This window comes from Ovis canadensis, chromosome 17 (genome assembly GCF_042477335.2).
Source record: "Ovis canadensis isolate MfBH-ARS-UI-01 breed Bighorn chromosome 17, ARS-UI_OviCan_v2, whole genome shotgun sequence".
Taxonomy (NCBI): Eukaryota; Metazoa; Chordata; class Mammalia; order Artiodactyla; family Bovidae; genus Ovis; species Ovis canadensis.
Window position 1 is genome coordinate 73,696,436 of NC_091261.1, and position 21,996 is coordinate 73,718,431.

General features: G+C 49.6%; 1 long non-coding RNA gene across 1 annotated transcript; it reads left to right on the forward strand.

Moving 5' to 3' along the window:
- The first annotated feature begins 9,656 nt into the window (after positions 1-9,656).
- Positions 9,657-12,592, forward strand: LOC138422765 (uncharacterized). The gene is made up of 3 exons (XR_011250008.1): positions 9,657-9,792; positions 10,282-10,446; positions 11,971-12,592. It is a non-coding gene; the product is annotated as an uncharacterized lncRNA (long non-coding RNA).
- The last annotated feature ends 9,404 nt before the right edge of the window (positions 12,593-21,996 follow it).

The following is a 21,996-nucleotide window of genomic DNA, read 5'->3' on the forward strand; positions in this document are numbered from 1 at the left end:
GTGCTGGAGTGGGGTGTCACTCTGACCTTCACATAAATAATCCTTAAAATGGGTTTAGGAATAATACTTATCCCATAGGGTGTGTGGATTAAGCCTGAGAACATTTAGAAGGGAAAGTATTAAGCAAATGTACATCTTGGACTTCCCTGGCAGTCCAGTGGTCGAGACTCTGTGCTTCCAGTGCAGAGGGCATGGGTTTGATTCCTGGCTGGGCAACTAGGATTCCACATGCTTCACGGCCAAAAGCAAAAAATATATGCAAGTATTATTAGTTTACTATACATCTAGTGAGGCTTCCCAGGTGGCTCGGTGGTAAAGAACCCGCCTGCAAATGCAGGTGACATGGGTTCAATCCCTGGGTTGGGAAGATCCCCTGCAGGAGGAAATGGCAACCCACTCCAGTGTGCATGCCTGGGAAATTCCATGGATGGAAGAGCCTTGGTGGGCTACATTCCATGGGGATCACACGAATCGGACACGACTTAGCGACTAAACCATCTTCCATTCCACATGTGTGGATAGTGAGGGGTGATGGTATTTGGGAGGTTAGTCTCAAGTAAGATGGTTAGGGAAGTTCTGAAAAGCAAATATTTGAGCAAAACATGAAGGAGGCAAAGAGTGGGCTGGATGTACGTCGGAGGAAATAATGGGAGGAGGGGCAGCAAGTACGAAGGCCCCATGGTAGCAGTGTGCCTGGTGGGTGTGAAGAAAAGCAGTGTGATGGGAATGGGATGACCAAGGGGGAAAAGTGGGAGGGGATGAGGTTTGAGTAGTACAGAGTGGGGGGCAAATTGTGTAGGATCTTGAAGACTACTGAGACTCTGGCTTCTACTCTGAATGAAATGGGCTTCCCTGGTAGCTCAGATGGTAAAGAATCTGCCTGTAATGCAGGAGAGCCAGGTTCGATACCTGGGTCGAAAGATCCCCTGGAGAAAGGAATGGCTACCCACTCCCGTATTCTTGTCTGGGAAATCCCAGGGTCAGAGGAGCCTGGCAGGCCACAGTTCATAGGGTGGCAAAGAGTCAGACATGACTGAGCAACTAGCTTTCACACTGAATGAAATGGGGAACCATGGGGGAGTTCCAAGCAGAAGAGGGACATGGTCGGACTTTTTACAGAATCACATTGGCTCCCGGTGGGAGGATTAGATTAAAAGTAGAGGGTGAGAGAGGTGGTGAGAGCAGAGCAAGAATTCATTAAGAAGTTACTGCAACAGTCCAAACGAGAGATGTGGTGGCTTGGATCAGAATATTAGCAGCGAAAGGGAGGGAGAAGTGGTATTATTTATTTTTCTTATGGAAAATTTCAAACATGAACAAAAGTAGAATATAATGAATGTCTCTGCTCACCTCCCACTTCAACAATTATCAAAGCGAAAGTGAAGTTGCTCAGTTGTGTTCGACTCTTTTCGACCCGATGGGCTGTAACCTGCCAGGCTCCTCTGTCCATGGGATTTTCCAGGCAAGAATACTGGAGTGGGTTGCCATTTCCTTCTCCAGGGGATCTTCCCGACCCAGGGATCAAACTTGGGCCTTCAACATTGAGGGTAGACTTTACCATCTGAGCCACCAGGGAACCCCTTCAACAATTATCAACCTATAGACAATTTTTTATGTTTATTCAGGTCTTCTGCCCATTTGTGTGTGTGTGTGTGTGTGTGTGTGTGTGTGTGTGTGTGTGTGTGGCTATGTGGCTTGCAGGATCTTAATTTCCCAATCAGGAATAGAACCTCTGCAGTGGAAGCACAGAGTCCTGATTGCTGGGCCTCCAGAGAAGTCCCAATCTAGAGACAGTCTTTCTTGAATGATGTCCCCATCTCCCCTCTTGTGTTATTTGGAAGTGAATCCCAGACATCACAGGGGCTTCCCTGCAGGCTCAGTCAGTAAAGAATCTGCCTGCAATGCCAGAGATGCAGGTTCAACCCCTGGACTGGGAAAATTCCCTGGAGAAGGAAATGGCAATCCACTCCAGCATCCTTGCCAGGAAAATCCCATGGACAGAGGGGCCTGGAGGGCTACAGACCATAACCTTGCAAAGAGTTGGACACAACTGAGTGGCTAAGCATAGGCACGCAGCGAAGACATATTTAAAGGCATGAGTCTGGATGACTTCAGCAAGGGAGTGAGTGTAGAACAAGATGAGAAAAGGACTAAAGATTGAGCCCTGGAACACTTAATAATATTGGAGAAATGCAAGCATCCAGTAAACAAGAATGAGGCAGATCGAGGGAGGTGGAAGAAAAATCAGGAGTGTATCTTGATAGCCAAGTAGAGACGCTGTTCTGGGAAACAGAAAGTGATCCACTGGGTCAAATGTCAGGCAAAACCTGTGCTGACTTTGTCCTGAGGACAGTGGCAAATCAGACAAGAGACCAGAGGAAAGGTTGCCACTCTGGGCAGATTGGCCTGGCTGTTTCTGCAGGGAGGGTGGACTGCAGGGGGCGAAGACAGACATGTCAGGATGCTGAGCTGTGGCCCAGGTGTCAGGGAAGGTGTGCTGGACTCAGCTGGAAGCACTGGAGGTGGGAGAAGGGATGGGATTTTAGGTCTACGTTGAAGGAAGGGAGGTCAGGATTTGGTGACTACAGGTAGGAGGTGAGGGAGAAGACAGGATGGCTATCATCCTTCTGGCTTGGGTATCTGGGTAATGGGTGAAGGAATAGAGACAGGGCAGGAACAGAGACCCAGAAGTAGAGAACAGACCTGTAGGCATGGCTGGGGGCAGTGGTAAAAGAGGGGAATGAATTGGAAGATTAGGCCTGACATACAGACATGACCATGTGTAAAACAGATAGCTAGTAGGAACCTGCTGAATAACACAGGGAGCTCCGCTCTGCGCTCTGCGATGACCTAGATGGGAGGGATGGGCGCGGGTGGCGGGAGGGTGGGAGGGAGACTCAACAGTGAGGGATATATGAATGTCTATAGCTGATTCACTTTGTTGCACAGCAGAAACCAACACAATATTGTAAAGCAACTCTACCCCAGATGAAAAACAAACAAAAACAAAGAGAGGAAGGTACAAGGAGGAATGGAAAGCGGGGAGGTCTAGAAGGGCAGCTGTTTAAGCCAGAGAGCTTCAAAAAGGTGTCCATATTGCTTAATGGTTCTGGTGAGTTCAGGAATCTAGGCTTGAGATGCACCCAAGAGGCTGCCGGTGATCACGATGGTTCAACTGTAGGGAGAGCTGGGAGCACAGGCCAGGTTGGGGGGGTGTTGAGTAGTAGGTTGGGTGAGGGGCATGAACACCAGGAGTGGAGATAACCCTTTCAAGAACTTTGTTGTGAAAGGATGGAGAGAGACAGGGTGTGAACTGGACGAAGTGGTGAGGTAAAGTCTGTTTAGTGTCTTAAATACCGTTTGTGGACAGATAAAATGAAAACCCTCAATCACGACACATTTCAGTGTAAACGTTCCAACTGGCTAACCCCAAATAGAGAGAATCACATTTTTAATTACATAAATTCTTAACATATCCAGATTTCCCAAGTTTGGTGGTGCTTGGTCCTTAAACAGTCCTATATTACAATGGTTTAAACGACAAGAGCAGTTTTGCAAATGGTAGTCAACGATAAACTGGGATTCTAAACATTTGTCCAATGTTTATAATGACAGATAATGAGGTTCAAGGCAAAATAGAAAAGTTATTCAAGCAGTGAACATTCAGACTTGACATCTTAGTTAAAAAAATTTTTTTTGAAATATAATAGATTTACAATGCTGTATTGGCTTCAGGTATACAACAAAGTGACTCAATAGTTTTACGGATTATACTCCATTTAAAGGGCTTCCCTGGTGACTCAGTGGGTAAAGAATCCACTTTCAATGCTTTAGATGCAGGAGATGTGGGATCAATCCCTGGGTTGCGAAGATCCTCTGGAGGAGGGCCTGACAATCCACTCCAGAATTCTTGCCTGGAGAATTCGATGGACAGAGGAGCCTGGTAGACTACAGTCCATAGGATCACAAAGAGTCGGACATGACCAAGCGACTTCACTTTCACTTTCTGTGCTGTAGTATAGATATCAGTTCAGTTCAGTTCAGTTACTCAGTCATGTCTGACTCTTTTTGACCCCATGGAAGGATGCCAAGCTTTCCTGTTCATCACCAACTCCCAGAGCTTGCTCAAACTCATGGCCATTAAGTCGGTGATGCCATCCAACCATCTCATCCTCTGTCGTTCCCTTCTCCTCCCACCTTCAATCTTTCTCAGCATCAGGGGCTTTTCCAATGAGTCAGTTCTTCACATCAGGTGGCCAAAGTATTGGAGTTTCAGCTTCAGCATCAGTCCTTCCAATGAATATTCAGGGTTGGTTTCCTTTAGGATGGACTAGTTGGATCTCCTTGCAGTCCAAAAAACTCTCAAGAGTCTTCCCCAACACCACAGTTCAAAGCATCAATTCTTCTGCGCTCAGCTTTCTTTATAGTTCAACTCTCACATCCAGACATGACTACCGGAAAAACTATAGCTTTGACTAGATGGACCTTTGTTGGCAAAGTAATGTCTCTGCTTTTCGATATGCTGCCTGGGTTGGTCATAACTTTCCTTCCAAGGAGCAAGCGTCTTTTAATTTCGTGGCTGCCGTCACCACCTGCAGTGACTTTGGAGCCAGATATAAAATAGGTATGTCCTTGCGCATGCGTGTTGTTGCCTCAGTCGGGTCCAACTCTGTGACCCCATAGACTATACAGCCCGCCAGGCTCCTCTGTCCATGGGACTCTCCAGGCATGAATACTGGCGTGGGTAGCCATTTCCTTCTCCAGGGGATCTTCCCAACCCAGGGAGTGAACCTGCGGGGCGGGGGTGGCGAAGGAGAATGAACTGACACCAACAGGTTCCCTGGCTTGCTCCTCCCCAAGGGGGATGGGCGCGTGTCTTCCTCATATGGGGCGAGCATAGGGGTGCATCCAGGGGTCGGGCCAGAGGGGTGGCTTGGGTGTTTTGCCCACCCCTCTGGCAGTGGTGTGTGCAGGGACAGTGGGGTGGAATGGGCAGTACCCTGGTTTTGCTCCAGGCTCCTCAAAAGAGGCAGTTGGGTCTTTTTGACCTTTGGGTCCAGCGTTTGCCCCAACTGCACCCGCAGGCAGTTATTTTCAGCCCTCTGCAGTTTCGCTGTATTTCGTTGCCTGAGGAGAAGTGTGTCCAGGTGCGAGCACTGGAGCAAAGTGTCCCAGGTCCCAGTCTGTCTGACTGTGTGTTGATTTTATGGTTTGTCAAAAGGCCACCTAGTTGAGCACGTTTCTATGGGGGTGAGGGAAGAGATAGTGGTTAGAAATGGTGTGGGCTAGGTCTTAGGAGGGAGGAAGATACATAAAGAAGGGTTTTCTTTTCACTTGTATACCTCTAAATGCAAACCCTGAGACAATGATTTGCATAAGACTTGTTTTAGGAAATGATCCCAAGGGACGGGTGTGGGGGACTGAGAAGGAGGGAAAACCAATCCAAGAAATATCAAAAACTCCATCACTATCGCTGGCCGCTGAGGTTTTGTTAGGGTAAGCACACTGACTGAAACCGCCCATCCTGGCCAGCCACCATGGTGACGAATTGGATGAGTTGTTTGACAGGAAGTCCTGGTAAGGAACACAGAGCTAATAAACCACCACCAAGCAGGAGAGCTCAGGAAAGGTCAAAAAGGGACACCACGTGTCCAACCACCTCCCAGAATCCTAATCGTTGGCATCCATCTTGGCTGAACAAGGCAAGTACCACCAGGAAGGACTCTGAGTCAGAATGATTGGCTAAAAACAACCTGGAAACTAATCCCATCAACATAAAACTTGAGACTGTGAGCCACATGGCAGAGCAGTTCTCCTGGCTTCCCTTACCCTGCTGTTCTCAGTCCAGGCGTCCCTTCCCATTAAAGTCTCTTGCTTTGTCAGCATATGTATCTCCTTGGGCAATTCATTTCCGAGTGTTAGACAAGAGCCCACTTTTGGGCCTTGGAAGTGGTTCTACTTCCTGCAACAGTTTGATCCCACTTGAGATAGCAACGTAGAACATGCATCAAAATTATCTACCTGAGAGGTGTAAGAGGGGGGTATGTACTCACTAGTTCCCGTCTTTCCAGGGGGCAAGGCTTGCCCCGTGCAGTGTTAAGTCCCTAGAACTTCCATTTGTGCTCAGAGTTACTTGGAAGTCTTAAGACACAGTCTGGTGAGTCTCGCCACCAGAGGACCTGACTCAGGTAAGTCTGGGATAGTTGCTGAGAATTTGTAGTTCACAGAGATTCCCAGGTGATGCCGATTCTGCTGGTCTGGCGTCCATCTCTACTCTTGAGGATCGATGGTTTAGAGTTTTGAGTACTGAAAGATGATAACATGGGGGAAAAGGGTAGTTGACTCAAAGTCATAGAGTTGTGAGCCAGCATTAAATGTTCTGGAATTACAAGTGTTTGGCCACATCTGATGTGTTTTGAGAGTGATGAAGAATGACTGTAGGACCAGCAAAGGGGTAAATGATCAAGGATCCTGAACGCCAAGCAAAGGAACTTGAACTTAATTCTGTAGGTAATAAGAGCCTATCTGAAGGATTTTATTTTATTCTTTTACTTCTTGGTTTGTTTGTTTGTTTAGAATCCCTGACATCTACCAAGTCTCTCAGCATTTTATTTTTATTTACTTTTATTTTTGGCTGTGCTGGGTCTTTGTTGCTCCGAGGGCTTTTCTCTAGTTGCCATGTGTGAGCTTCTCATTGTTGGGGAGCATGGGTTTTAGGGCACGGGGGTGCAGTAGCTGTGACTCCCAGGCTTTAGAGCATAGGCTCAGTAGTTGCGATGCACGGGCTTAGTTGCTCCTCAGCATGTGGGACCTTCCCAGATCAGGGATCGAACCTGTGTCTCCTGCGTTGGCAGGAGGATCCTTTACTACTAGCACTATCTGGGAAGCCCAGAAATGTGGGTGAGTGAGTGAGTGAGTGAGTGAAGTCGTTCAGTCGTGTCTGACTCCCTGCGACCCCACGGACTGCAGCCCATCAGGCTCTTCCATCCATGGGATTCTCCAGGCAAGAGTGCTGGAGTGGATCGCCATTTCCTTCTCCAAGAAATGTGGGTGAGAAGCAGTAATTCCAATAGACAATAATGATCCTGTTTATCCCTACTTTGGCCTCATTTCACCCTGGGCTTCATCACTTAAACTCAAAACACACTTTTAATATTTGGTGCTTGTAGCCATCACAATGTACTACCCTCCACAAGCCATTAATGAGACCACAAGGAGCTATAAACAGGTCTGGCTTTCCATGGCACCACATTCGTGCTCAACTGCTTCAGCCACGCCCACCTCTTTGAGACCCTCAGGACTGTAGCCCGCCAGGCTCCTCTGTCCACGGGATTCTCCAGGCAAGAATGCTGGAACGGGTTGCCATGCCCTTCTTCAGGGGATCTTCTCAACCCAAGGACTGAACCTGTGTCTCTTCGCATTGGCAATCGGGTTCTTTACCACTAGCCCTACCTGGGAAGCCCAACCACTTGTCCAAGCCGGTACTTTCCCACATTTGATCAACAGATCACTGACACATAAGGACTGTGCAAAAAACTTTATTATACATTATGAAGCGAACATGAGGGTTCTGGAAGGAAGACAGGGAGAGGGAAGGACTCAGCTGTAGGCAACGGGGGAGGGGGTGGGCAGCGGAGGGAACAGGACTAGGGCCTCTGTCTGCTGTCCTGAGGACTGACCACTGGGATGGGACCAGGCGCCCGGTTTGCTCTGGAGTTAGAGGGGTTAGGGTTAGGCTCGGGTTTCACATGGAAACAGCGCCCACATGAGGCCCAGCCTGGGAGGAAGGTAGACACTGTCTGTGCCCAAAGTTCTTGGCTCAGGTCTTCATCCGCCTCTTAGACTCCAAGGGAGTGGATCTCACCCTGGAGGAGGACGACTTGGTTGATGGCCCAACAGTCTTGTGTCCAGCCAAGTCCTGAGCAGGTGATGGGTCCCTAACAGCATGGCATTTCCTGACTGTGACTCCCCTGGAGCTGGGGCTGCTGAGGGTAGAGGGTGGGGTGGACACGCCTCTAAAGGCAACCTTGGCTGGGGGTGGGCTGTCTCTGGGCTGGAAGTATGGGGGCTCTGCCTGGGTGCACCCACAGGCATATGACTGAAGATAGGGGCAGTAAAGCCTCCAAAGCCGGGCTTATTCTTAGTGCTGGGCTTATTCTTAGCCCTGGGCCCCACGGTCACCATGGGGGGGCTCTGGCCAGGAAGGCCCCAGTGTGGCGGGCCACTCTTCCCACTCTGCTGTGTGTGGCTCTCCGGGCTCCCCTTCTTTCCGTTGAAATACTGAGAGCTGCAAAGGGGCAGCTGAGATCCAGGACAGACGCTCCCCTCCCAACGCCACGAGGTTCTGCCGAGACACCCGGCCTGCAGGGGGCTGTGCTCGATCCACCAACTGTGGAGCAGCGAGGCCTGCTGTTGGGCCCAGCACTGGGCACGGCCTGGGGCACGCTGGTGTCAGCTGCAGAGCCAGGGGTAGGGGCTGGGCCGGATGGGAATGCAGCTGGGGTGGCAGCCAAGGCCGGCTGGGTGCAGGCATGGGTGCCCATGGGGGAGTTGGTGGGTGGAGCTGGGGGCCCTGGAGCAGAGGTTGGGTCCCCGGTTAGGGCTGGAGCTGCCGGAATTCCATCGTGTGGAGAGTGGTCCCAGGCGGGGGCTCCACGCTGCTGGACATCAGTGGCCCCACCGATGGGCTGGGCAGGGGCTCCAGTGTGAGAGGAGCCGCTGAACCTGAGTCCAGGCAAGCTGGTTCTGACCGTGACAGGGGCCGCGCTGTCCCTCGGGGGCGTCTGCAGGGCCTGGGAAGATGGGAAGAGGCTCCCGCTGGAGCCAGGGGGAGACCCGAAGAGAGGAGACTGGGAGAGTGGAATGGTGTCCATGGGGGTGACCTCAGTGTCAGAAGCAGGGTGGGGAGCCAGGTCTCCAGATGTGCAGTGTGAAGGTCTGGTTTGGTGAGCAGACGGGATGAGTTGGTTGGTGGGGGGCAGGGATCGAGAGTCAGATACGGGAGGGCGGCTCAGGGGGGTGAAGACAGGAGAGTCCAGGCACATGGTTGTGGAGGACCCCATGCCCGAGGAGCCGGGCGCTGCAGGGAAGGCCGGTCTGGCATCCTCCGTAGCCGGGCCCCACGCCGGGGGCTGGGAAGGGCCTCCTCCTGCCGCGTTCGTAAGAGGCCCCCAGACGGGCTTCTGCTGGAAGCCGGGAAGCCAAGCCACACCCGGGGCCGGAGCCAGGCTTCCCGTCGCACCCGCCGCGCCTGGCGCGGGGGCCGAAGCAGGGGCGGAGGGGCTTGGGGGCCGAGGAGACAGGCCCGCGCTGCCCGATCCTGGGGAAAAAGCGCAGGTGGGCAAGGTGAACCGGGCGGGGGCCCGTGAGTGGGAAGGAGGGCCCGGGAGAGGCTGGGACCGGGGGGAGAGGGGCCCGGGGGAGCCGTGCCGCCCCCCTGACCAGGGATGCGCAGAGGAGGCCCCTCCAGCAGACGCCCGGGTGTCCACTGGCGCTGGGGAGGCCGACTCCCTCTGGTCTCTCTCGGGCCGAGGAGCCCTGCCGGGGGCCGGAGGGTCGGCGGGCGCGGGGAAGGGACGGCAGGGCTGCGGGGCCGGGGTCTCAGCCCGCAGCGCGCTGTTGATGCGCCGGAACGCCGCTGCTTTCTCCGCGTCCAGGTCTTCGGCGGTGACTCGGAAACCCAGCTCAGGGGGTGGGGGCAGCCTCAGCGGCTCCCCTTGCCTGCGCGGCAGCAGAGGAAACCTGCGTCTTCCCGGCCTGGGACTGTCCGACGTAGGGGCGCCGTTCTCCCAGGTTCGTTTCTGCCCCCTGGTTGCCTCCGCGGCCTCGTCAGGCCGGCTGTTGCTCTGGGAAGCCACCCGGGCGGCACAGGGCGGCGGCGGGCCCCCCTCGCTCGCTTTCCTCGAGGACCTCCGGGGCAGCCCTCGCGGGATGCCGGGGCCCGTCCTTCTCCGCCCTGGCGGGAAACCTCGGGTGGAGCTGTAGGAGCTCGCGATGGCGTTTCTTTGGGGGCAGGAGCTCACACAAGAGGTCTGGAGTTTCTTGGTGGATCTGTCTACTGAGCTCTTGGCGTGGCGGTTTCTCCGCAGAGGCCTGGGCCTGGGCACGAAGGCAGAGAGGCCTCCCTGGACCCCCAGGGGCTTAAATGTTGATCGTGCACCCCGAGAGCCATCGGGGCCCCGTTTCTGATGGTCCTTCCCTGTGGATGCGGGGTCTTCCTCCTGCTGGGCCATGCCCTTCCCGCTCTCTCCCTGGGCCCTCCTCACCATCTCCTCTGTGCAGGAGCCCGGGGCGCAGCTCAGTGTGGCGGGCGGCACGGGGGTGACCTGCTGCTGGCGCCCGCCACACACCGTGACTGTGCCCCCTGCGGACGCCGAGCCGCGGCGCCTCGTGGAGCTGCGAGCGCCCAGCACCGCCTTCCTCTGATGGCGTTGCCTGCAGAAGGAGGTGAGGGCTCCCAGGAAGGAGCGCAGGGTGTGCGGGATAATAGAACACCGCCTCAGGGACGCTGTGACAAAGCGCACATGCAGAGTCACCGGGTACCTGTGGGCTGGCCTGCGGGCGGACAGCGGGGCCACAGCTGGGTGACCTGGGCCGGCCACGGAATATCGGCGGGTGCGGGGATCGGGCTGCGGGCGGCCGAGCCCTCCCGGCAGGTGCTGGCCCCCCACAGCCTGGGGTGGGGGTGAGGGCCAGGGCCTGCCCAGGTAACTGCCCATAGGGCACGTGGGTGGGTTTTCAGCGCTTGGATAGAGAGCTGAGCTCAAAGAGCTCTGGTTCAGCTGCCAAGTCAGCCAAAGGCAAATCAATCACTGCTTGGGGCGTTGCTGGGACGCAGCTCTAGAACCTGTGAGCAAAGAATGAGCGCGCGTGTGCAGGGCGCGAAGGTTCTAGAGGGATGGCGCATGCGCGGGGGAGTGTGCGTATGTGTATGTGTGTCCCTGGTGTGTGTGTGTGTCCCTGGTGTGTGTGTGTCCCTGGTGTGTGTGTGTGCCCCTGGTGTGTGTGTGTGTGTGTGTCCCTGGTGTGTGTTTGTGTGTGCCCCTGGGACGGCATAGGGACGTGTTGCTGAACTTGGGCGCTTCCAGATCTCCAGGAGCTGTGGGTTGGAGGTGTTTGCCCTGAGAATCGGAGAAGGCAATGGCAACCCACTCCAGTACTCTTGCCTGGAAAATCCCATGGATGGAGGAGCCTGGTAGGCTGCAGTCCATGGGGTCGCTAAGAGTCGGGGACGACTGAGCGACTTCACTTTCGCTTTTCACTTTCAGGCACTGGAGAAGGAAATGACAACCCACTCCAGTGTTCTTGCCTGGAGAATCCCAGGGACAGTGGGCCCTTGTCTATGGGGTCGCACAGAGTCGGACACGACTGAAGTGACTTAGCAGCAGCAGCAGCCCTGAGAATGATGAGCTTCTTGACAGGACAGGCGCCCCTTCTCCAGGGCTGAGCTCTAATTGTACAGGATCAGTCCCTGCTCAGCAGAGTGGGGACACTGGGGAGCAGGGTGCCTGGCTCAGCAGCCACTGCATGGGATGGCAGCTTTGACATCAGCACTGCGGGTCCTCCTGCCCTCTCACCTGGTTACATTGGAGAGAGCTGCTAAGAACAGAAGCGCCCACGCCACTCAGATCTGCTGGGGTGACAACTGAAATGGTGGCCAGGGCAAGTGAGAGGGACCTATACTCCCTGTATATTCCCCAGTCCATGTGGGAGAGGAGGAGTCTAAGTTCCATGGGTACTAAATAACACAGAGATACGTCCTAATCACAGAGAAAATCCATTGTGAACTCAGGAATAACTCAATGCGCTGGACACACCACATAGGTCAACCCCGCTTCAGCACTGAGAAACTCTCCTGCCTTTTGTTTCAGCTGAGCTCAGGCAGAGTCTTAGCCTTTCTCCATTACTGCAGTAGTCTCCAATATCATCTTCCTTGCCTGTTTAACTTTTTTTTTTTTTCTATTTTTTTAGCCACACCGGGCATGAGGGTTCTTAGTTCCCCACTGGGGTTGGAACCTTGCAGAGGAAGCTGCTGTCTTAATCACCAGACCTCCATGGAAGTCTCCTGTTTAACTTATTTGGGGCACAATTTTTGCTTTGACCACAGTAAAATGTAGAGGCTTTATAGCAATATAGATTTTGTTACCCTTTGCTCTTTGTTATAGTTGTCATGGGCTTCTCCCCACCCCCACCCCAACCCCCCACCCCCAACCCCCACGGTGTTAACAGCTTGGTATTAAGTTCCCAATGGGCAAGGGAAGGAGAATGCTTTTATAGAGGGGGGAAAGGAAGTTGGGCGGGCTCTAGAAAAGAGGTCATGGCTTTTCATTGGCTGAAACCTTGCCAGGAAAGAAAAGGCGTCTTCCTTCTTCCTGTTGTGCTCTGCTATGGTCAAAGGGCATGAGAGCTCTCACTGTGGCCTCCCAACTTATTTGATTGTGGTTTCTGTTTATTAATTTTTTACAGAAGCATCATGATTGAGGTTGAAAACAAGTCTTGTCTTCTCTAGGTGTCTTCAATGAATTAAACAGCAAACAGTGACATACCGTACACCCATCTTAGTCACAAAATAAATATGAGTGGATAAATACCACCCACTTGGTCAATGAATAAAATTACACTATTAATTCATAATTTTTTCCACCTTAAAACAATAGCCATTGATTATCACACAGTTCTGTAAGTCAGAAGTCCATTCTGGCTAAATTGGATTCCTTACTCAGGGTCTGGACGTGTGAGGCCAGCTGACTCCTTTTATTGTTTTAGATGACACCCAGAGAACAGGAAAAGTGTAGGGAGGATGAAAATTGGGAGAAAATATAAAGGAAGTCAGACTGATTTCAGATTATTACTTTTTAAAAAAATATTTTTTGTCCACGCCTTGAGGTATGCAGGATCCTAGTTCCCCCACCAGGGATCAAACACCTGCATTGGAAGTGCAGAGTCATAACCACTGGAACACCAGGGAAGTCCCTCAAATTATTACACACAATTGTTTATCATCCCACAGTAACTGTTTGCGGCCTACTTTTTTCTGGATATCTTTGTATTTGTCCAAAATCAAGGCCACAGACTCCGCTTTCTACTAAGTTTATCTCTTTAAAGAATCTTTAAGAGCACACCAGTTGGCTTCCCTGGTGGTTCAGTTGGCAATCCGCCTGCAATGCAAGAGACCAGGGTTCAATCCCTGGATTAGGAAGATCCCCTGGAGAAGGAAATGGCAACCCACTCCAGTATTCTTGCCTGGAGAATCCCAGAGACAGAGGAGCCTGGCAGACTACAGTCCGTGGGGTCTCAAAGAGTCAGGCACGATTGAAGCAGCTTAGCACGCACAATCCACATAAAACTGGTAACAGATTCTGTTAGAAATGTTTATAAATTGTCCTGAGAGAGCAACATAAACCAATGTTTTGCCTGGAGACGAAAGGAACGGTTCCTAGAATAAGGAACAGCTGATCAATGGGCATTGGGTGCAGTGGAATTTCACTGTCATTCAGGGTTAAATGCCTTGAGAAACAAGGAAAGCTGAACATTTACCTATGAATTAATATTGTCACCCTGCTTACTTAACTTATATGCAGAGTGTATCATGCAAAATGCCAGGCTGGATGAAGCACAAGCTGGAATCAAGATTGCCGGGAGAAATATCAATAACCTCAGATATGCAGATGACACCACCCTTATGGCAGAAAGTGAAGAGGAGCTAAAAAGCCTCTTGATGAAAGTGAAAGAGGAGAGCGAAAAACTTGGCTTAAAGCTCAACATTCAGAAAACGAAGATCATGGCATCCGGTCCCATCACTTCATGGGAAATAGATGGGGAAACAGTGGAAACAGTGTCAGACTTTATTTTGGGGGCCTCCAAAATCACTGCAGATGGTGACTGCAGCCATGAAATTAAAAGACTCTTACTCCTTGGAAGAAAAGTTATGACCAACCTAGATAGTATATTCAAAAGCAGAGACATTACTTTGCCAACTAAGGTCCATCTTGTCAAGGCTATGGTTTTTCCTGTGGTCATGTATGGATGTGAGAGTTGGACTGTGAAGAAAGCTGAACACCGAAGAATTGATGCTTTTGAACTGCGGTGTTGGAGAAGACTCTTGAGAGTCCCTTGGACTGCAAGGAGATCCAACCAGTCCATTCTGAAGGAGATCAACCCTGGGATTTCTTTGGAGGGAATGATGCTAAAGCTGAAGCTCCAGTACTTTGGCCACCTCGTGAGAAGAGTTGACTCATTGGAAAAGACTCTGATGCTGGGAGGGATTGGGGGCAGGAGGAGAAGGGGACGACAGAGGATGAGATGGCTGGATGGCATCACGGACTGGATGGATGTGAGTCTGAGTGAACTCCGGTAGATGGTGATGGACAGGGAGGCCTGGCGTGCTGCGATTCATGGGGTCGCAAAGAGTCGGACACGACTGAGCTACAGAACTGAACTGAACTGAACATAGACAGCATATTAAAAAGCAGAGACATTACTTTGTCAACAAAGGTCTGTCTAGTCAAAGCTATGGTTTTTCCAGTAGTCATGTAGGGATGTAAGAGTTGGACTATAAAGAAAGCTGAGTCCTGAAGAATCAATGCTTTTGAACTGTGGTTTTGGAAAAGACTCTTGAGAGTTTCTTGGACTGCAAGGAGACCCAACCAGTTGATCCTAAAGGAAATCAGTCCTGAATATTCATTGGTAGTGTTGCAGGAAGGCGGACCCCTTTCAGGGCCCGAAACTGGGCTCTTGTCTAACACTCGGAAATGAATTGTCCAAGGAGACACATGTGCTGACAAAGCAAGAGATTTTTTTTGGGAAAGGGCACCCGGGTGGAGAGCAGTAGAGTAAGGAAAGCCAGGAGGACTGCTCTGCCGCGTGGCTCGCAATGTCGGGTTTTATGGTGATGGGATTAGTTTCTGGGTGGTCTTTGGCCAATCATTCTAATTCAGAGTTTCCTGGTGGTGCACGCATCACTCAGCCAAGATGGATGCTAGCGAGAGGGATTCCGGGAAGTGGACGGACACGCGGTGTCTCCTTTAGACCTTTCCTGAACTCTTCTGGTAGGTGGTGGCTTATTAGTTCTGTATTCCTTATCAGGATCTCCTATCATAAAACAACTCATGCAGATGGTTACTATGGTGCCTGGCCAGGGTGGGCAGTTTCAATCACTGTGCTTCCCCTAACAGCAGGATTGATGCTGATGCTGAAATTCCAATACTTTTGCCACCTGATGCAAAGAACTGAAAGGCCCCTGATGCTGGGGAAGATTGAAGGCGGGAGGAGAAGGGGGCGACAGAGGATGAGATGGTTGGATAGCATCACTGACTCGATGGACATGAGTTTGAGCAAGCTCTGGGAGTTGGTTATGGACAGGGAAGCCTAGCGTGCTACAGTCCATGGGGTCGTAAGAGTTGGACACAACTGAGCGACTTCACTTTCACTTTTCACTTTCATGCATTGGAGAAGGAAATGGCAACCCACTCCAGTGTTCTTGCCTGGAGAATCCCAGGGATGGGGGAGTCTGGTGGGCTGCCGTCTATGGAGTCGCACAGAGTTGGACATGACTGAAGCGACTTAGCAGCAGCAGCGGAGCAACTGAACTGAACTGAACTGAATTTTTAATAATCTTGTGAGGACTAGATAGTCAGGATATTGTAGTTATCAAGAGACAGAAACGGTTACAAAACTAAAGAGTCATAGGATCAGATGGGTCCTTGCCTTCTGGCAAGGATATTTCAGAACTTGGAAGGGAGGTGAGAGGTCTGGCTTCAGTTCAGTTCAGTTGCTCAGTTGTGTCCGACTCTTTGCGACCCCATGAATCACAGCATGCCAGGCCTCCCTGTCCATCACCAACTCCCGGAGTTCACGCAAACTCACGTCCATCGAGTCGGTGATGTCATCCAGCCATCTCATCCTCTGTCGTCCCCTTCTCCTCCTGCCCCCAATCCCTCCAGCATTAGGGTCTTTTCAAATGAGTCAACTCTTCACATGAGGTGGCCAAAGTATTGGAGTTTCAGCTTCAACATCCCAGGGCTGATCTCCTTTAGGATGGACTGGTTGGATCTCCTTGCAGTCCAAGGGACTCTCAAGAGTCTTCTCCAACACCACAGTTCAAAAGCATCAATTCTTTGGCACTCAGCTTTCTTCACAGTCCAACTCTCACATCCGTACATGACCACTGGAAAAACCATACCCTTGGCTAGACAGACCTTTGTTGGCAAAGTAATATCTCTGCTTTTCAATATGCTATCTAGGTTGGTCATAACTTTCCTTCCAAGGAGTAAGTGTCTTTTAATTTCATAGCTGCAATAACCATCTCCAGTGATTTTCAGTTCAGTTCAGTTCAGTTCAGTTCAGTCTCTCAGTCGTGTCCGACTCTGCGACCCCATGAATTGCAGCACGCCAGGCCTCTCTGTTCATCACCATCTACCGGAGTTCACTCAGACTCACATCCATCCAGTCCGTGATGCCATCCAGCCATCTCATCCTCTGTCGTCCCCTTCTCCTCCTGCCCCCAATCCCTCCCAGCATCAGGGTCTTTTCCAATGAGTCAACTCTTCTCATGAGGTGGCCAAAGTACTGGAGCTTCAGCTTTAGCATCATTCCCTCCAAAGAAATCCCAGGGTTGATCTCCTTCAGAATGGACTGGTTGGATCTCCTTGCAGTCCAAGGGACTCTCAAGAGTCTTCTCCAACACCGCAGTTCAAAAGCATCAATTCTTCGGTGTTCAGCTTTCTTCACAGTCCAACTCTCACATCCATACATGACTACTGGAAAAACCATAGCCTTGACTAGACGGACCTTAGTCAGCAAAGTAATGTCTCTGCTTTTGAATATGCTATCTAGGTTGGTCGTAAATTTTCTTCCGAGGAGTAAGTGTCTTTTACTTTCATGGCTGCAGTCACCATCTGCAGTGATTTTGGAGGCCCCCAAAATAAAGTCTGACACTGTTTCCACTGTTTCCCCATCTATTTCCCATGAAGTGATGGGACCAGATCCCATGATCTTAGTTTTCTGAATGTTGAGCTTTAAGCCAAGTTTTTCGCTCTCCTCTTTCACTTTCATCAAGAGGCTTTTGAGCTCCTCTTCACTTTCTGCCATAAGGGTGGTGTCATCTGCATATCTGAGGTTATTGATATTTCTCCCGGCAATCTTGATTCCAGCTTGTGCTTCTTCCAGTCCAGCGTTTCTCATGATGTACTCTGCATAGAAGTTAAATAAGCAGGGTGACAATATACAGCCTTGACGTACTCCTTTTCCTATTTGGAACCAGTCTGTTGTTCCATGTCCAGTTCTAACTGTTGCTTCCTGACCTGCATATAGGTTTCTCAAGAGGCAGGTCAGGTGGTCTGGTATTCCCATCTCTTTCAGAATTTTCCACAGTTTATTGTGATCCACACAGTCAAAGGCTTTGGCTCAGTCAATAAAGCAGAAATAGATGTTTTTCTGGAACTCTCTTGCTTTTTCCATGATCCAGCGGATGTTGGCAATTTGATCTCTGGTTCCTCTGCCTTTTCTAAAACCAGCTTGAACATCTGGAATTTCACAGTTCACATATTGCTGAAGCCTGGCTTGGAGAATTTTGAGCATTACTTTGCTAGCATGTGAGATGAGTGCAATTGTGTGGTAGTTTGAGCATTCTTTAGCATTACCTTTCTTTGGGATTGGAATGAAAACTGACCTTTTCCAGTCCTGTGGGCACTGCTGAATTTTCTAAATTTGCTGGCATATTGAGTGTGGCACTTTCTCAGCATCATCTTTCAGGATTTGAAATAGCTCAACTGGAATGCCATCACCTCCACTAGCTTTGTTTGTAGTGATGCTTTCTAAGGCCCACTTGACTTCACATTCCAGGATGTCTGGCTCTAGGTGAGTGATCACACCATTGTGGTTATCTTGGTCGTGAAGATCTTTTTTGTACAGTTCTTCTCTGTTTTCTTGCCACCTCTTCCTAATATCTTCTGCTTCTGTTAGGTCCATACCGTTTCTGTCCTTTATTGAGCCCTCCTTTGCATGAAATGTTCCCTTGGTATCTCCAATTTTCTTGAAGAGATCTCTAGTCTTTCCCATTCTGTTGTTTTCCTCTATTTCTTTGCATTGATCACTGAGGAAGGCTTTCTTATCTCTCCTTGCTTTGAAACTCTGCATTCAGATGCTTTTATTTTTCCTTTTCTCCTTTGCTTTTCACTTCTCTTCTTTTCACAGCTATTTGTAAGGCCTCCTCAGACAGCCATTTTGCTTTTTTGCATTTCTTTTCCATGGGAATGATCTTGATCCCTGTATCCTGTACAATGTCATGAACCTCCATCCATAGCGGGCTTTGCTGGAACAGCCGTGAAGAGATACCCCACATCCAAGAGAAACCCAACTAAGACGGTATATGTTGCGAGAGGGCATCAGAGGGCAGACACACTGAAACCATAATCATAGAAAACTAGCCAATCTGATCACACGGACCATAGCTTGTCTAACTCAATGAGGTATGGCTTAGAACAGGGAAAAGCAAGGTCCTTTCATAGACTTTGACACAGTGCCACCTAGCGGGTTGCTGTGAGATGGCTAGACCCTTTTATGATTACTGACTCAGTGGACATATTCATTCCCTCAGTCGTTTCTGACTCTTTGCAACCCCATGGGCTGCAGCACACCAGGCTTCCCTGCCCTTCGCTATCTCCCGGAGCTTGCTCAAAATCATGTCCCTTGAGTCAGTGATGCCATTCAACCATCTCATCGTCTGTCATCTCCTTCTCCTCCCGCCTTCAATTTTTCCCAGCATCAGGGTCTTTCCCAATGAGTCGGCTCTTCACATCATGTGGCCAAAGTGTTGTGAGCTTCAGCATCACCATCAGTCCTTCCAATGAATATTCAGGGTTGATTTCCTTTAGGATTGACTGGTTTGATCTCCTTGCTGTCCAAAGGACTCTCAGCACACTTCACAAGCTTCAATTCTATGGCGCTCAGCCTTCTTTATGGTCCAACTCTCACATCTGCCCATGACTACTGGAAAAACCATAGCTTTGACTATTCAGATCTTTGTCAGTAAAGTGATGTCTCTGCTTTTTAATATGCTGTCTAGGTTTGTCATAACTTTTCTTTCAATCGTCTCTTAATTTTATGGCTGCAGTCACCATCTGCGGTGATTTTGGAGCCCAAGAAAATGAAGTCTGTCACTATGAATGAACTCAATGGACATCACTGACTCAATGGACATGAATGTGAGCAAGCTTTGGGAGACAGTGAAGGACAAGGAAGCCTGGTGTGCTGCAGTCCATGGGGTTGCAAAGAGTCAGAAACGACTTAGCAGGTGAACAGCAACAACGTTAATCAAATGTTAAATATGTCTGCAACTGTCACTCAAGAATTAAAGCCTGTCCAGGGTTTAAAATATTTGAAGAAAAAAATGCAAAATATGTGGGAGCATGTTCAACATCAACAAACTCTTAAATTTCTTCAAGGGTTTAGTAATAAAGGCATTTTTTTAAAGTAAAATTTATAAACTTGCATTATGACCTCATATTTTGAATCTCAAAAACATTTAAAATAAGCATCATGATTTTTGATACACTGTCATTTTAATATTTCCCTATGCCATAGAACATGACGATGGCAATAAGAGATTTCTTCTTTCCAGGCATTGATTGACAGTAAATGAACTCAAAGTTTTCCTTCAGGTCTGCAGATATTGTTTACAGTTTCAGAATTCTAAGAACTTTCTAATGCAAAACTCAGGTAGTATTAAAGAAGGAACTTGAGATTCCTGTTTCCAGTGTCACTGAAGAGCCCATATTTTCCAGTTACTTAAGAATACTGGAGGCACATGATCCATGGCTACAGTACTTAAAGATGCACTTCTGGTTGAGCCAGGGAGATATCAGGACCCAGATACATGCCAGAGTTAAATGTAGAGTCTCAGTTATCAAGTGCTTTTGGCTGGACGTTTAGCAGAGCCTGCTCAAACTACTGCACAACTGCACTCATCTCACATGCTAGTAAAGTAATGCTCAAAATTTTCCAAGCCAGATTTCAACAATACGTGAACTGTGAACTTCCAGATGTTCAAGCTGGTTTTAGGAAAGGCAGAGGAACCAGAGATCAAATTGTTAACACCCGCTGGATCATTGAAAAAGCAAGAGATCTGTATGCAAGTCAGGAAGCAATAGTTAGAACTGCACATGGAACAACAGACTGGTTTCAAATCAGGAAAGGAGTACGTCAAGGTTGTATATTGTCACCCTGCTTATTTAATTTATATGCAGAACACATCATGAGAAGTGCTGGGCTGAAAGAAGCACAAGCTGGAATCAAGATTGCCAGCAGAAACATCAATAACCTCAGATATGCATATGACACCACCCTTATGGCAGAAAGTGAAGAGGAACTAAAAAGCCTCTTGATGAAAGTGAAAGAGGAAAGTGAAAAAGTTGGCTTAAAGGTCAACATTCAGAAAACTAAGATCATGGGATCTGGTCCCATCACTTCATGGCAAGTAGATCGGGAAACAGTAGAATCAGCAGCAGACTTTATTTGGAGGGGGGGCTCCAAAATCACTGCAGATGGTGATTGCAGCCATGAAATTAAAAGATGCTTACTCCTTGGAAGGAAAGTTATAACCAACCTAGACGGCATGTTAAAAAGCAGAGTCATTATTACTTTGCCAACAGAGGTCCGTCTAGCCAAGGCTATGGTTTTTCCAGTGGTATGTATGGATGTGAGAGTTGGACTATAAAGATAGCTGAGCGCTGAAGAATTGATGCTTTTGAACTGTGATGCTGGAGAAGACTCTTGAGAGTCCCTTGGACTGCAAGGAGATCCAGCCAGTCCATCCTAAAGGAGATCAGTCCTGGGTGTTCATTGGAAGGACTGATGTTGAAGCTGAAATTCCAATACTTTGGCCACCTGATGCGAAGAGCTAACTCATTGGAAAAGACCCTGATGGTGGGAAAGATTGAGGGCAGGAGGAGAAGGGGACGACAGAGGATGAGATGGTTGGATGGCATCACTGACTCAATGGACATGGGTTTGGGTGGACTTCGGGAGTTGGTGATGGACAGGGAGGCCTGGCGTGCTGCGGTCCATGGAGTTGCAAAGAGTCAGACACGACTCAGCAACTGAACTGAACTGAAGGGTGGCCTGGCATGTTGTGGTCCATGGGGTCTCAAAGAGTCAGACACGACTGAGTGACTGAACTGAACTGAACTGACCAAAGCCTGGGAATCAGAGCAGATCAGTTCCACGCCTCTGTGTGTCCTGGGTTCCAGGACACATGTTCAGGAACAAGAGGCGGGATTTTAGCCCCTGCTGAGTAAGATCTTGAAACATGGATTCCAATCAAACATAGGAGGATTTTATTGTTATTTTACTTATTTTTAAAAATGATTTTGGTGCCTCAAGTTACATAGTTCCCCAAGTAGGGATTGAACCCATGTCCCCTGCATTGGAAGCATGGAGTCGTAACCACTGGACTGGCAGGGAAGTCCAAACATAGGAGACTTTGAAAGTCCAGAACTGCCAAGGATAGTGGGCCAGGAAAGGCTTTACCACTGACCCAGGGGAAGGTGCCAATCGCTTCTCTGTGCAAATCTCCAATTGGGAAAAATATTGTAAGTAACTTCAGGATCAAAGGGTTGAGTCCCACCGACCTGGGCTCTGCGAGGAGCAGGTCTGCTGACAGTGAAGGAGGAAACAGACAGAGCTGGACTCGGCCGCCTCTCCAATGGACTCTGAACTCTGCGCTTAGTGCTTATGGAAACTCCAATAGAAGGATAAGACCCCCTCTGGACAGGGGAATCTTGAAGATCACATCCAGGTCACTCATCGCCCAAGAGAAAACATACTCTAATCACTCCTGCCTCCGGACAGGTCATAAATTCTTTCTGTATCTATCGGCAGGCTTAGTGATTATTAAGTGTTGGAACACATAACACATGAATGATGGGATTATTGTGATTGTGCTTGCCCTTCCTTTGTTTTAGGTAAATCTCAAGGAAATTGGGGTGGTGGGTTCGGACA